This window comes from Paroedura picta, chromosome 1 (genome assembly GCF_049243985.1).
Source record: "Paroedura picta isolate Pp20150507F chromosome 1, Ppicta_v3.0, whole genome shotgun sequence".
Taxonomy (NCBI): domain Eukaryota; kingdom Metazoa; phylum Chordata; class Lepidosauria; order Squamata; family Gekkonidae; genus Paroedura; species Paroedura picta.
Window position 1 is genome coordinate 127,398,084 of NC_135369.1, and position 17,235 is coordinate 127,415,318.

Genomic DNA, 17,235 nt, shown 5'->3' on the forward strand with positions numbered 1-17,235 from the left:
AGCAAGCTGTAAGGATAAGGTAGATATGGCCAGGAAGAAGGTCACCAACAAGGCAGGCAAGGTTGTGGAAGCTCTGGGAGATAACCAGATTTGTCACCCAGATATCTCATTTTGTCAGCAGGCTAGTTTCCGTATATTTAGGGATCCCTTTAAGGTATTGGGGGTGAGGATTTACAGGTGACATGCCTGCCTTGGGAGCTGTCAAGACACCCTCCTCTTAATTGTCAGGGGAAGACCACATAGCAGTTGCCACCCATGTGGAATCCAGCATCCTGCCATCCAATGTTCTCCTCCTACAGGTAGGCTGAGGTGGGATCAGTTCATCTGCCATCAGGCAGATTCTCTGATGTCTGGATCTGTTTGCTGCATGCCGTGCCAAGGCTTTACACTTGTAACCAATAAAGTTGTGGTCACTTTCCATCCAAAAGGTTTTATGCTGTTTCTTGCATTCACTGTGTCCTCTGGCCATTTAGTAAAGGATCCACAGATGCCTATAAGCCCAGCAAATATTCCATTTTTGTATATGTGTGTTCTCAACCAACTCTGGAAATTTTGAGACTACCATGGAGATTTTTGCATGCCTCTACCTGCTATGCACTGGAGAGAAGTGCTGTTAAAGAAAAATAAAGCTGAAGTCCTTTGGAACCAGTCAAGCAGTTCTTTGGGTCCTGAGTAGAACACTCCAATGTTTTTTTAATTAATTAATGGATATTTAATTTCTATACTGTCCTTTCCCATATGGCCTCAGGGTAGTTCGCAACAATAAAACACGTCCAATAAAATTTATTACACAGCATCTTTTTCCCAATGGAGTTTGGATTGTATTGTATCTGTATTTATTCTGTTTTTATGTCTGTTTTTAATTGGGGTTTTATTGGGGCTTTATCCAGATGCTGTAACCCACTTCAAGCCTTCGGGGAGAGGTGGGAAAAATAAAAATAAAAATAAAAATAAAATACAATTTAAAACCCCATCCTCAATCCCTACCCATTTTGTACCCTCTACCAGCTACCCCAGATTGGAGATAGAATCATAGAATAACAGAGTTGGAAGGGACCTCCTGGTTCATCTAGTTCAACCCCCTGCACAATGCAGGACACTGACAACCCTATTGCTCATCCATTATAACCTGCCACTGCCTTAAACCTTCACAGAATCAGCCTCTCCGTAAGATGGCTATCCAGCCTCTGCTTGAAAATTTCCAAAGATGGAGAACCCACCACCTCCTGAGGAATCCTGTTCCACTGAGAAACAGCTCTAGCAGTCAGGACATTAGATAACATTAGATGACATTCGATAAAAATAAACAAATAGAGGGATCCAAGAATCATAGAATCATAGAGTTAAAAGGTACCTCCTGGGTCATCTAATCCAACCCCCTTCACTATGCAGGACATTCACATTCCAATCGCTCATCCACTCTAACCTGCCACCCACTTGAACCTTCACAGAATCAGCCTCTCTGTCAGATGGCTATAAGAAGGACATTGAGGGAGATCCATCATACTTCAGACCACTTGGTGGAAAAGTGCTGTTTTATAGGCCCCGCAGAACTTTGACAACTCTGTCAGGGCCTGGATCTGTACTCTGTAATGCATCAGTAAAACCAGAATTTTGTTCTGTGGTTGCATATTGGGAATTCACGTTAACACTGGACAATCCTACAGTCATTTCAAAGCTGGTAACAGAAGCTGACAGATGATGCTAAAAGTTAAAAGCATCTAAAACCTCAACATAAGCCTGTTGGGAATCAATGTCATTTCCAATTTAAAGAATGCACATTAGTAAGCACCATCAATATTTTACATTATGGCTAAAACAATTTGAAGAAGGTTTTTCAACTGTTTCCTCCCTGCCTTCCCCTATAACTTGAAAATCTCCTCCAGGAATAAAGTTTGCTGCTTCCTTTTGCCTCCCCATATTACCCAAGTAACTTAATACATTCTTGTGGGTATTATAAAGAATGTAGGAGTTAATATCTATTGGCAAATTCATCCCTTAAACCTAACCGATGACGTTTAAAATTATGCCAAGAAATAAATCATTCTAGTTTTCATTCTCGCTAGAGACTATGCTTTATACAAACATTTTGTAACATAAATCTTTTATCCTATTGACATCAATAGAGAAGCAGTGTACTGATGTAGCCTCCACTGAATATCTAAGTGGAAACTTTGAGTAGATAATGAAACACTTTTATGCCTTCCAAGCATCACCCCACCTGCATTCATAAAAACAGAAAGTGATGATTTTATCCTGTATGAATGATCCCCAATGAATCCCCAACAAAATGATCTAGCCCTACCCTTATTTTAAATTTCACTTATTTTGTCTGTATTTCACTCATTTTGTTTTGTTTTAAAAAAAAGTTCCTCTAGGCATGCCTACAATGTTGATTTCAATATTTGTAAACAGCCTGATAGAGGGAGGGTATACCATAGAAGTTTGTCTCAGCTCTAGTACTGTTTTTCTTCTGATCACATCCATTGTTTTCAAAAAGCCATAATAATTCCATGCACATAGTGGTGCATTCATGAGAAGGAAGGACTCCCTGGAGAAGAGCCTAATGCTGGGAGCAATTGAGGGCAAAAGAAGAAGGGGACGACAGAGAATGAGGTGGCTGGATGGAGTCACTGAAGCAGTAGATGCAAACTTAAATGGACTCCAGGGAATGGTAGAGGACAGGAAGGCCTGGAGGATCATTGTCCATGGGGTCGCGATGGGTCGGACATGACTTTGCACCTAACAACAACAACAAAAGTGGTGCATACAAAAGGTTTTCAACTTCCATGCTGACACATGGATAGTTGTATGTAAACAGCACTGACACCTAATTGTGTTTAATGACTGGTAGATCTGTTCACTAGTCTCTACAGACTTTTAATTGTATATTTTTTGCATATAGACAGGCCTTGCATAATATTGTGCTCTTTCTGAAACCTTTCTCCTGTTTTACTTAACATTTCTTCTGCTTAAGCATTTTTTCCTTGTTGAAAAGCCCAGACTCTGGTGCAAGAGGACAAGGGCAGGCTAAGGTTTGTGGTTTATGTTACAAAGTATCAATCAATAAAATTAATCAAATGGGAGCCTTGGATAAAATATTCATTTTGGATCCATTCTTACCTTCTTTGATTTTCCTTAGATATATTGCAGCAGAAATCATTAGAATAGACTGTAGCCCTTTCCACATTAAATTCACTTCTATTGCAAGCTTCATGTTTCTTCCACAACAGACAAACCTATTTAAAAATTGTTCCAAGGGGCAGAGATGGTTTGTCCTTGGCTCAGTCATCAACCAACAGGGAGACTGCAACCAAGAAACCAGGAGATTGAGACAAGGAATTAGAAAAGATCCTTAAGTGTAAGGAAGTGTTGGCTGGAGACCAAGATCAAGATAATTCATTCTGTGGTATTAGCCATTGCTACATATGGATGTAAAAGCTGGACAGTTAATATAATTTAGGTGGATAGCTGTGTTGGCCTACAGCAGAAGACCAAGATCCAAATGCAGCAGCAACTCAATAATCAACAAGATTTCTGTGGTATAAGCCAGGCTTTCTCAACCAGGGTTTCATGAAATCCTGGAGTTTTTTGACAGCCTGGAAAAGTTTCCCAAATAGGTGAGAGTTAATTAATTTTAATATATATTTAATATATTTGTTAAACCTCAGGTGATATCACCATATATGGTCATGTCAACGAGCCCCCCCCCCAATGGCCAATGATGGGCCTGGAGGGGGTGGGAAGGGGAGGGGCCCAGGTGGGTGTGTACACAGCTATACTTCTCAGCCATATTCTGCACGATCATGCCACTTTTGAGGTTTCACTAACCCTGAAGAATGTTTCAGGGCTTTCTCAATAGTAAAAAAGTTGAGAAAGGCTGGTATAAGCTTTTGCGAGTCAAAGCTCTGGTATGTATCAGAAGGCAAGAGATAAAAGAAAGTATTTGTATCTAAACTGGCCTGAGTTCATTCTCAATTTTGCATGAATATCTAGAAACTTGAGGGATTTAGTAACGATGAAGACCTCTAAGGAAAGGACAGATAGTTGAAGAAAACTATAAGCTGGGAATAGGGGTGTGCAATTTAGAGTTGGGCGCTTCAGCGCCCGAAGTGGCTGTTCGCTCCCACTGCAGCCAGTGCCCTGCTGACGCCCACGCCTTCCCCTCTCCCCCCACCGTGCGGCTCTTGCTGCGGCGGGAGCAAACGGCCACTTCGGACTCTGAAGCAGCCATCCCTGTGCATTTGGTATATCTGAGTCAGAAAAAACCCAAAAGATACCTCATCAATATTTCCTGGCTATTCTATCATCTGAATATAGAAATTGGGGCTGCATTTTGTCTACCTAAAATTGCCACCTTCAAAAAATCCCTCAAAAGATAGCTGACAGTGAGACAGATAGCTTTTTCAGGACAGTGGGACAGTCAAATTTAAAGGGCATTTAAAGTGATTGCAGTCACTTTGAATGCCTTCCAGGAGTAACCCCCTATGATTCAGGAGTGGCTGTTGAAAATAAAAGAGATTAATATTCTAGTGAAATTAACTGCTTATCAAAATAATAATAAAAAATACACAGGGTTGTTTTTTTTGTGGTCAAGTGTGATAGAAAAAGGGGAAATTTCCGCAATGTATTTTATATTTTACATATTCAAGTTTACTATGTATATACCTTTTTTCCTTTTACTTGAGTGTATTATTGAATTAAATTCAATAATTAAATAAATGAATTAAATTCAATAATTAAAAAATCAATTAAAAATGCCTTCTTGGTGAACTCACTGCTTGCAGAAGGCATTGAAAGGAACAGAAATTGTAAATCCTGAATATTTGCCAAATCCAAATACAATACTGGTATTGGGATTCAGGAATATCTTGAAATATCAATATTTTTCAGGTTCAATATACCCAAACCAGAAAAATATTGATTTAATTTTGCACATCCTTATTTGTGACAGAAAAATAGCATGAAAAACAATGAAAACAATATATGCCAGTGAAAGTTTGAAGGCAATAAAAAAATGAAAATCTATGTAAGCACTATGGTTTCTGGCCTAAAGGGAGATCATTTTAGTTCCATATTAATATGTCAATTTTACCTTTCATCACAGGATTTCCCTTTATATTGTCCTTGGCTGAGCAGCCTCTTTTTTCCTGGTTGTCCCTCCCAGTTGTTTGAATATTCTAGCCAAACCTGAGGGAAGGACTAAAATCCTTCTTTTTTCCTTTTATAATGGCACACAAGGGGCTGATGTTAAATCAAAACTAACAAATCGTTGTATTTCACTTTGGTGAGGTAGGAATCAGGTTCAGGATTTATGAGGTGAACTGGCAACAGGAATGAGATAACTTTGTATAAAATTAAACACCAGATTTGTTACAAACAAGTAATTTTCTGTTATTAAGACAAATCTTTAAAACTTGAGTAGAGAGATTTGTTCCTAACTTCTGCTTACATAAATGAGTATAAGCTTCTTGATAATATATGTCCCTGGGAACTAGCCCCAACAATAATCACACTGCTGCATTCTGGACCAGTCGTAGTTTTTAGGTTTTCTTATAGAATCACAGAGTTGGAAGGGGTCTACAGGGTCATCTAGTCCAACCCCCTGCACAACTCACAACTACCTGTCCACCCATGGTGACCTTAATTTCATGCCCAAGTGATACATCCACCAAAAATCTCCAGAATCCAACCTGGCCTGGAAGAAATTCACCAACCTACAGTAGCAATTAACAATTCCCTGGGTATGCAAAGAAGGACCATAAGAGATAAGCACTGGCATATCCCTTCCTGCCCATCCACTCACAATCTGCCCAAGTTTATAAAATCAAAATTTCTGTGAGATTACTATCTAGCTTCTGCTTAAAACCTTCCAAAGAAGGAGAACCCATCACCTCCTGAGGAAGCCTGTTGCACTCTGTCAGGAACTTCTTCCAGATGTTTAGCTGAAAATTCCTTTGAATTAATTTTAAATCATTGGTTATGGTCCAACACTCTGGGGCAATAGAAAACAACTCTGATCTATGACAGCCCCTCAAGTATTTGAAGATGATTATCAAATCACCTCTTAGTCAGTTTCGCTCCAGGCTAAACAGACCAAGCTCCCTCAAGCTTTCCTCATACTCTTCCACAAGGCTTTCTGTTGTGGCCAGGCTAAAGACTGGGAAAATAGAATTGGGTCCTTCCCCATCCTTATTTAATGAGTACCACCCCCAGGCTGATATCGCCCCTTGGGCTAACGATGCCCAGAAATATTAGAGAATTCATTACTGGGAACAGAAGTGGTGAGGTGTTGAGGGTTTAGTTAGAGATGGGTTTGGTTGCTGCCATCTATGTTGCAGTATTGTTTAGAAGGTATGGCCAGCTGTATGGGATATGTACTCTGATTTTTAATTGTATTTTGTATTTTTAACTGATAAGTTTTATTGTGAATCACTCCAGTGCAAGGACCCGGCAGCAGCCCAGCGTGCATAATCGGTCATAGAGGCAGTAATTGATAAATACTCTGTAAGTTCTTTGACAACCAATGTTTTCATTGATTGTAGCATACAACTGTTTTTTATTTACTTTGATATTGAACTGAACCGAAGAACATACAGACTGAAAGTTTTTCAGTTCCTCAAGCAGATTTTGCTATCAGTTAAACATTTTCATTGAAAGAAAAAATCTATGACAAGTTTAGGTATTATTTGATGTTTATTGTTACTAGCAATTACTGCCACACAGCATTTCGCTTTGTTTCCCACCTGGATCCTGGCATCTCTGCTCCACTTTGAGATCCAAAACCAGAGAGCCCCCCCCTTCCAAAATAGCCCTTTTTTCCCAGGGGGACTGATATCTGTTGAATGGCAATGATCCTGCAATTCCAGCAAATCTAGCTCAGTCTTTGTTGCTTTTTACTGCCACATAGCATTTCTCTTTGTTTCCTACCTGGAGCCTGGTATTCCTGCAGCTCCATGGGTTCTAAAGCCAGAGAGTTTTTCATCCCAAGGAGTCCTTTTCTCCAGGGGAACTTATCTCTGTTGCCTAGAAATGACCTGCAATTCCAGCAGATCCTCTGGTCCCAACTGGAGATTGGCATACTGTAACCTCTCTGGGGCACAGTGCCACAGAGTTCCCCCTCCCAAGCAAGCCCTTTCAGCTCCAGGAGCCTAGAGATGAGTTGTCATTGAAGAGCCCCCCCCCCCTCCAAAACAGCCATTTCCCCCCAGGGAGCTGATCTCTATCATCTGCAGATGACCTCCAATTCCAGATTTCCAGGCCATACCCAGAGGTTGGTGACCCCTGACTCAGAAATGTTCTTTGAGGATTGGAGGTGGGGCCTCAAGAGTCCTGGGGTGGGCAGGAGCTTTTTCCATGTAGCCAACCCCAGGAAGGCCACTGTGCAGATGTGCATCCAAGTGCCCTTTTTTCCCTCTGTGCGCAAGGGGCTTTGCCTCTAGTGGTTTTATAATACTGAAGTCTCATTCTTGCAATATGTATTACAATTGTAATTGTAATGTATTAATTGTAATTAATATGATTTCATGTCAAAAAGGTAAAATATTGTAAGCAAAGTTACCAAATGGTTTGGCACCAAAAGTCTGGGCGAAAGTATTAGGAATGTATAAGAATTGTGAATTTGTGGTTTCTGTGGGTTCATCAAGCATATAATACATGACCATCAGAATGCCTGGATCAGAATTTAGAAATGAAAGAATCACTGTGCTGAACCTGGTTATGATAAATATACCATTCACTTTTCTCTCTTCTAAAATATGATTTTCCTTAGCATGATCTCCTGATGAGGGTGCAAAAAAAAAAAAGAAGCAAAAAATGCAGGTTTAAATTTTTTGTTACAAGATACCAACAAGGGTGGCTTTCTAAATCTAGAATGCTTGAGAATGATGTCAAATCACAGCAGGCCACTTTAGATGGCAGGAAGAATGGTAATCTCTTCACACATCGTCCCTCATGAGCATAGCTTGAATTAGAACACAGCTTAAGCAGATGATGAATAGCACATGAACGGACTGAAAGTACAAGAATTCTGTCTGGAAGGCAATAGCTTAGAGGGATTTTTTGAGTTATTTGAAATTGGCAGAAGGATGAAACTCTTTGCCCCTTAATGATTGTGACTATGAAGTGAAGATCACAGAAAGTAGGTAACTTTGCAGACTGAGGTTGAATTACAAGGGTAAAGAATAAATGACAAGAGATCAAAATGAGCTTCCTGCTTTGTCTGCTTCAAAATCCTTTCCTTCAAAATGTGAACTTCTGCATGTCACCATGTGAGTAAAGCCTACAGTTCAAATGCAAACTATTTATGCTCTCATGCTGCCAACTCTTAAAATGCAGCTGAATAGGGGGGTCATTAATTTTCCTCCATTATCTTACACCCTTGGAATTCAAATTCCATTATTCGTTGGTATGTGCCTGACAAGGTTTTCGGTAATTGTCCATTTGCAATACTACCTGGACCAGTGACTAGCTTAGTTTTCTTAAAATGGACACATCCAGAATTCAGACATCGTGGACAATCCTAGCATTATTATTATTATTATTATTATTAGTAGTAGTAGTAGTAGTAGTAGTAGTAGTAGTAGTAGTAGTAGTATTTATCCCGACACTCCCACGGAGGCTTGTGGCGGCGAACAATAGTGTAAAACCCCCAATAAAACCCATAGAACAATTTAAAACAGAGTAAAACACAACCCATCAGTCATATATCATCCAATGCTCTGTGGCAAAACAACCATGTTCTATCCACTAATAGATCCCAGGGGTGGCAGAGGGGATGATCTTTCATCTTTAATCCACCCATAATAGCCCAGTAGTGCTTGATGAGGGGGGGCAAGATCTTCTTCAGTGGCTGGGATGGTGTTGGCGTCATACACAATCGGGAGTTAGCCCTGCTGTGCTGCTGAAGCCAGCGCAGCCTTTCTTCCCCGTGTATAATCGGTCTATGTGAGCTTTTCTCAACATTTTTACCACTGCTAAAATAGGGTCCTCCCCACCCCCACAACCTCTCCACGTTTAGAAACAGAACGTGTCTGATTAGGACTCTGCAGGCACACCATTTTATAAAATCTGCTTTTAGCTTACCTTCCCACACAAATTAAATGAGCAAACTCCCCACTGATTCCTTTAAACTATAACTGTACTCTTTGTCAAAGTGCTTTGTGCATTTCCAATGAAAAAAAGGCATATCCTTTGTGATTTACAGTCTAGGCCTACACATGTTTATTCAGTCCTATCAAGATCATAACAGAAATATTTAGCAACTAGGTACAAAGCCCGTTGTATCCAAGAATACAACGGGCGCTAGAGCTTGGCAGTGGGAAGAGGAAGGGGAGGAGTTGTCCAGTCTGTAAGGGCATGGGGTTGAATGTGTGTGTTGTGTGGGAGGTTATGGTGGCGTGGTGGCAAATGTGGCCATGGGTGTGGAGATATGGGTATCAAGAACCTGTGGTGTGGACTGTTCGTTGAGTGTGGGAGAGGATTGACCTTTGGGAATTATGGCATAGTGGTTACAGATGAGCTTTCCAGAGCCATGTCTTCAGATATGTGAAGGGAAAATCAGACTGGAGAATCTTCTTAGGGAAAGATTACACGGAAACCAATTCCCCCCATTTCTGTGTTATTTCCCTTCTTGTGTGAATTAGGCCACAGACACTGAAATGCCCCTCTGCCCTAATACACATAGTGTAGTCATAGTACACAGGTGACTACCCTGTTCCTTTTTTTTCCATTTTTTCACTATTGTTAAAATGTTTTGTGCCCACATGCTTCTTTCATGGTTGCTCCTTAGAAGAAGAATGGATTTTTGTACCCTGTTGTTTACTACCCAAAGGAGACTCAAAGTGGTTTAGAAACACCTTTTCCATTCATCTCCCCACAATAGTCAACCTGTGAGGTATGTGGGACTGTGAGAGAACTGGGAATGGGCCGCAGTGACCCAGCAGGCCTCAGGTGTCTCAAAGCATTTTCCAATCATCTTCCCTTTCTCTCCCCATAGTAGACTCCCCATGAGGGAGGTGGAGTAGCGAGCCTCACAGGGACGCTGGCAACCCTAAGAGGAAGACGCTCTGTGCACAGCAGTCTTGATCTTAGTAAGGTTTTTTATACTGTTTTTTAATTTGCCAGGCCAAGGTTGAAAAAAGTCATTATACGATTTTGAAGTCCCACCTCCAAACCTCCAGGAATATTTCCAACCCAGGGGTAGCCAACCTCCAGGTGGGGCCTGGAGAGCTCCTGGGATTACAGCTCACCTGCAGAATATAAAGATCAGCTCCCCAGGCAGAAAGGGCTACTTTGGACAGGGTTGTGGTAGGGAAGAAACATTTAAGGCCTCCCACACAGGTTGTTGTTGAATTGAAAGACTTGAGATCTACTGCACAGGATTGTTGTGCAGATGAAACAGGAGACAAAAGAACCAGTTTCCTCTACTGAATAATGCTGTGCAGTGGCCTCAAATCTGCAGAGAGTTGCAAAGAAGAAAGACACATGGCTTGGCTGTGTCTAACCCCCGGCCAGAGCAGTATTTTAAGTGAGAAGGGGCTTTTCTGTGGCCTCCCTGTCAGGCAACTGTTTGGCAGAAGGGGAAAGTCCCCCCCCTCAAAAGGAAGGCCCTCAGTCTCCCCTGCGTTGCTCTTGGAAAGGCCTCCCTCCCCTCAGTCAGGGCCTGTCAGAGGCTCCTTCGCAGCAGGCATGAAGGGGGGGGGAGCACTCTGCAGCCTCCTGCCAGCTCTGTCAGGGTTCTGAGGCAATTTGCAGTTGGACATGACAGTTAGGACATCCTTGGGGCAAAAAGGGCTGGCGCAGCCTGTGTTTTCATCCCCCTTGGCAGCCCTACTGACCTCCTCTCCCTGCAGTGGTCAGGGGCAGACTGGCAGCCATGTCTCCAGATTGCCGCTGGCTGGGCTGACTGGATGGAATTTTGGATGGAATTTTGGTCTGTCCTGGTGAGGGCCAATCAGAAGGCGCTTTGCGCCTTCCGACTGGCCCCTTTGCTTCTCAGTCCAGGGCCAAGGACTGTTGCCCCCCCATCCCGGACTGAGCCCACCCCAACACCCCTTACTGTTTTATTAAGAGGGAACTGATTAGAGAGTACTTTATGAGAGTTCAGGCGACTTTACAAACATTATCTTAATAATCCTTACTTTAAGCATGTCTATATTATTATGCCCACATTGCAGATATGATACCCAAGCCATTTCTAAATTCACAGTGAACTGGCAACACTGGAGGCCATGGTCTTGGCCACACAACCACTATATCAGCCTTTGTGCCTAGGAATTACATGCAGCAGTTATTTTGCAAATAGTGTCAGCCTTTCCAGAATACAACCTTTACACAGTATTTGATTAATATAAGGTGTTTTTAATCAACAAAGAAAATGCATTCAATTGAAGCTGATCAATCTAATCTACAGGTAAGTTTCGCATACTGCAATTCTTGCCATTAAAAATAATCTTAAATCACTACCCGGATAATTAATGACCTCACCAGAGAAAACTTTGTCCAAGAATGGGAAGTTATGAAGAATCTTCATGCAGGATGTGTATACAAATGAAGTCCAAAAATCTCCTCTCTATCCTCCCTTGCTTCTCCAAAGCCTTTGGGGGGGGGGGGTTGAATGAGCCCCCAATAAATTATTCATTACATTTTAATATCTGCATGGTAAAGCAAATGGAAAGCTTCCCAAGGGAAAATACTTTCCTAATAATGTATCCTCTTTAAAAGCTCATTCCTTTGGTAAGAAAAGGTTCTATTAAGAAAAAAAGTCTACATCTTTTCTGCATTAGTGTGATTCAGTATAAAATGAAAAGTATATGTCTGTGGAGAAAAATCAGAGAACAAGGCAATGGAATTTTACGTATGCTTTCATACATCTTTCTTTGGCACTTTCCAGGGCCTTGCCCTCTTCAGCTGTTGGCTTTTCAAGGTTTTGAGCCAGCAAGAGGTCTCAGATAGGAAAGGAGAGGTTTTACCATCTCCTTAATAATCTGCCCTAGCTGAATCCCAGTTAACACTACACAGGGAAACAAGCCTTTTCTTCCTTCCTGACCCCTTCTTCTCAGCTCCCTTTTCTCTTTTCCTCTTCCTTTTGCCCAACCAAGTCCTTACCCCCTTGAGCCATCCAGCCCTGTTAACACTCAGTACCTTGCCCCAATGATATCACACCCTCTTCAGACATTTGAACACCTTCACACACATCCTGAGGTGACAGTTATTGTTGGCCAGCCCCATCATACTCTGCCTCAAGGACACACCCAGGGGGTCTTGGGGGATTCTGCTGCTTACAGGACTGTGAACTACGACTGCTGGGGTCATGTCAGTCACTTCTCGTGTTTCTGTTAGATCAGGCAGTTCTCTGCCTGAGCAGGCAGGAAGAAGTTGATTGCAAAAGAAGAGAGAAATGCCAGAGAAGAGACCAAAATTGTAATGTATATAACAATAAAGAAATGATAGTGCTTCTTGAATGTAATCTTGGTGCTTTAATATTATCAAAAGAATTCTTGCCAGAATGCCATCTGGTACAATGATGTGTTCAAATCACTTTCTTCAGTGAGTAAGAACACTAAACATGTAAAATAATTATTGACACATACCATATATTAAGTGGCATGTGATACATGTGCCTATTTTAGGAAGAAGTTAATGACAGCATGTGCATACATACAAAAGTCCAACAATAATCCAATACTAAAAGTCAGGAATACATTTTTAGGCTTGCTTCATTGTTAGCAAAATGTCAGCCCCTAAAGTTACATCGGTATTGTAGGGGCCAACACTACTGTCAGCAGAATATTTACTGTACAAATGTTTGGTATGCTGCATAGTTCTCACAAATAGCTGATTAGTCATTTAAGATTTCAGGTAGGAGATCAGATGATTAATTTTTTTTAAGCAAAACATCTGTATATAACTTGAAAAAGTATTCTGGCATGCAACTTTTTGATGTGGGCTAAGGTTTTCTTTTTGTTTTTATACAGAGAAAATTCAGTGTTATGATCCCTTAGCAGTAGTCTGGAAACAGCTTTGCCTCTTCATCAGCTTTGGGGAAATCTAAGCCCTACAGCTGCCACCAAAATACTGTCCAACAGATTACTTATGCATGGCAAAGGTCACATACATTGTTTTAGCAGTATATTCCATTTATCAGAGATACTGGGAGAAAAATTGCTGGTGGAAATTCATGCTGTAATTCTTGTCAGTAATTCTTGATGAATTACTTCAAGAGAACAGCCCAATATGAAATTTGCCCACCTTGATATTAGAGTGGGCAAGACTATTTCTGTTATAGAGATTTTGTACGCTCGTCTAAAACGAATTACTGTGGCAGTGTTGGAATCCTGCCCAGAGATAAGGAGCAACAGTAATATCATTTCAGCTGCAGTAATTCATTACATATGAAGCTTAATTGTGTGGGCTGGTCCATCTTGGAGAAATTGGTGAAACATGTCCTGGTTTCTTGAGCAAAGGCTGATCCTATGACAGACTTTTTTTTCTCTCTACTCATTCTGTTATAATATAATAAGAACATTGGACCATCGTGGTAGAAGTTTTCTAAACTGAAATTATCTATTCTAGTCTGTGACTACATAAATAAAATAAAAATAATAATGGCTAAAATTATCTCATTATATGTTGGGTAGAAATATATTGTTGTGAGGATCTGAAAGTAAGTAGAATGGACAACTGGATTCAGTTTCACAGACCCCTGGAGCAGGTGTCCAATGAAGTGCTTCTTTCCAGTGTTTCTTTGGTTGGAGGTGTCTGTGACATGATAGCAAATCCTTGGTTGTTAGCATTTTAAAAAATATATATAATTTTACTGTGACTGACATTTTTAAAAACTTACCTTTTTACTGAAAACGTTGCATTTGCTACCCTCCTTTATTGTAGTCCAGTGTAAGAAATGCTTCCTTGGCAAAACAAAACAAAGGGAAAGACTCTCACAACCCCCAAATCTTTGAAAATAGGTCGACTTTTTAAAAATAATAATAATAATAAAAGGTCTGTGTGTGTGTGATTACATGTGCTCAGTCAGTCATCTCATTGTTATTAGAGATACTGTCTATCTATGCTGGGTATTTGCTGAAAGAGTACTTTAATTACTAATACTGTTTAATTTGTTTTTGTTGGGTGAAATCTTTCCTTCCTCTGAAGGTGTTGTCAGACTCAGACCATCAGCTGAGGGCCTTGTTGGTGATGGAGGAACAGGACCAGTTGCTACTGTTGCTGCTTAATAAGGTAACCATTCAAACACAAACAACATGTTTTTTTTTCAAGGTTTTAAAATTTGCAGTGTTTTAGTGCTCTGGAAATCATAGTAACATTAAACTGCAATTTTCATGGATATGTTTGGTTTAGGTATTTTGGGGTGCACGCTCCTTATTTATTCATTACTTCTTAAACTGGTTTTAAATATCTGTTTAATTATTTGGCACCTTGAGGACTCTAATTTGGTCCAAAAGCAGGGGTGATTCTGCACTTACTTTGTTTATTCCATTGTGGATCCTGCTAAATCCAGATCAATTTGAACTCAGTCTTCCTCTTCCCCCCCTCCCCATTGAAACAGAAAAGTGTTCTCCATGTGCTCAGAAGGGGAGGGGGGAGCCAAGCACAGCAGGAGCTCTTTTCTATCTTTTTTTGAAGTGGGGGGGGGAGCAGAGGAGGGAGGGGGAAAAAAAACATGAGGCAAATCTCTACCCACAGAAGTTAGGGCTTCTAGAGCTTAAGTTGAGAGAAAATTAGAGCTTCCCCTTTTTTAAAAAGCTTACAGTCTTGGCCAATCAGGGCATTTCTACCATAGAGTCAGCCCTGGCCAATCAGGGCTTCTCTACCACGGAGCTTCAGCAACAAATGCAAAGCAGCTGGAGCTTCACATGGTTTCTAATGTTTTCTCAATCCGATTCTGAAAATATTGAGGGTTATTTCCACTTTGAAATATTGCAGGGTAAATGTAGGGTCACTATGGATCAATCATGCTTGTTGCAGAGGGAAAATTTAAATCGGGCAAAATCAAAATGGAAATTGCATTCAGTAGAGATGGCAGGGACTGAATCAACCTGGGATTGGAATAAAAGCTCCATGCAGAGTCCACCCAGGACAGAAATATTTTAATTTTACTAAATAAGTAAATAAATATTCTTAGCTCTTAGGTCATTGCATCAGTCAGGATAAAATAGAATTTCCACCTTATTAAACTCTCTCTAGGCATCACTGAGGAAGTTTGAGCACTGCAGTGGTGCCTTGTACTCCAGTACCAAATAAGTAGTGATAATGGTCAAAGGTAAGACAATAAGAAAATGAAAATGGCCTTGCAGGATCACACCAATTTTCATTATACTCTAATATCTCACCTGTGCATGGTTCAAAATGCTGTCAAGGAGAATATGAAGGTGATGTACTTTCCTATTTCACTGCACCATAATGTGCACTTGGAACATGCCTATTGTAATATCAGTCTGTATCATTCAAAACATTTCTTGGTAACTTCTACAGCCTTTAAATTATTTAGCACTATTATTATTAATTTAGTATTTACTTATGCTAATGCCTAGGTTGTATTCATCATATCCCAATCATTTATGAAAGGATAAAGACAGGCTGGCGTATTTTAAATGGGAAAGAGTATATTGAAGTTAAGGGCATGGAAAATATTCAATACTTCGAGACTTTCCAGTTAGTCAGTGAGGAAGCCATTCTGATCAAGAAGTATTAAAACCTAAGGATGAAGTGATGTGGCCATTTTATGTTTTTTTTTATTTCATATGTTGTTCTTGCTTGTAATAACTGCAATTGACAACTTTGATTACTGGTTGTTTTATTCCATTTATAAAACATTTATATTCACATGCCACTTATATGTTATTTCTAAGAAATGCATATTTAAATGACACAAAAGTAAGGTTGAAAGGTGTGTTCATTTCAACAGGAATAATTCCACATGAAGATTCAGTGTACTGCAATAACTACAGTGTCAGTCAACAATAACAACAAGCCTTTAATAGCATATAAAAGTACAATATAAGGAGGGTACAGTGTCAGTCTAAGATTTGGGAGACCCAGGCTCAAATCTCCATTTGGCCACTGAACTTGCTGGGTACCCTTGAGAGAATCACTCTGTCATTCAGCCTAACCTTCTATACAGGGCAGTTGTGAAGACCAAATAGGGGAAGAAAGAACAAAGTATACTGCCCTGAGGCTCCCAGAGGTTGGTTGAGATAACATGTTTCATAGATTTATTTCTCACAAGGAAGAAGCAAAGTATTAATTGGAACATTCAAACAGAGCAGTCAGAGACAGGGGCGCATGGCGAAGACTTTCCTATAGAATCGCTGAGAGCTGGACACAACTAAATGGATAACATCATCATCAACAACAGAGGTATTCTTCTATAAACTCAAAACACTTAATCCCTGATTGGTTAAAGTTTCATTGTGAGTCAGAAATCCATCTGGATTATGCTCAGGTGAACTCTCCATTTTCTTATCAATTCATACATACCAGAATTAGTGAAAGCATTAACAAGGGGCATTAAAAAGCCATGGCTCAGTGATGGAACATTTGTTTGGCATACAGAAAGTGACAATTCAGTTCCCAGAATCTCCATATAAAAGAATCAAGTAGTAGGCACTATAGAGGACCTCAGCCTCAGACCGTGGAGAGCCACTGCCAGTCTGAGTAGACATTACTGACCTTGGAAGACCAAAGGTCTGACTGAGTATAGGAAGGCAGCCTCATTTGTTCTCTGATTCCATAGCTAAACTCTAGGTTTGTTTAGTGACTGATTTCAATTACTTGATGTGTCTTTGTTTTAAAATACACAGCTGTACTACATAAAAATGGACCAGGCATGGTGCCTTAGCTAAATCACTGTCACATTGGGCACAGACCAGGAAAACTAGGTTTGGGGTGTGTCCTGAACTCAATCCAGCCACACTAGTGCATTAAGCTGGTTCAAGAAGTTCAGAAATGGGGGGGGGACTCCTTGTGGTCCCACTCTGTCACTGTCAGATCACCCCCCCCAAAAAAAAAGCCAGTATGTGTGGGGGGGGAATAAAAAGGCAGCGAACTAAGCTAATGACCCCCCCAGGCAGCCCAACACCCCCAAAGAGCAATCCCTTGTCTTTCTTTTTTTTTACCCCTAAAAGTAGGGGGGAGGGTAAATAAAATGAAAAGAAAAAGGAAGAGAAACCACCAAGGAAGCAGACACGAAGTGATCTGGGTGACCTTGAGTTAGTC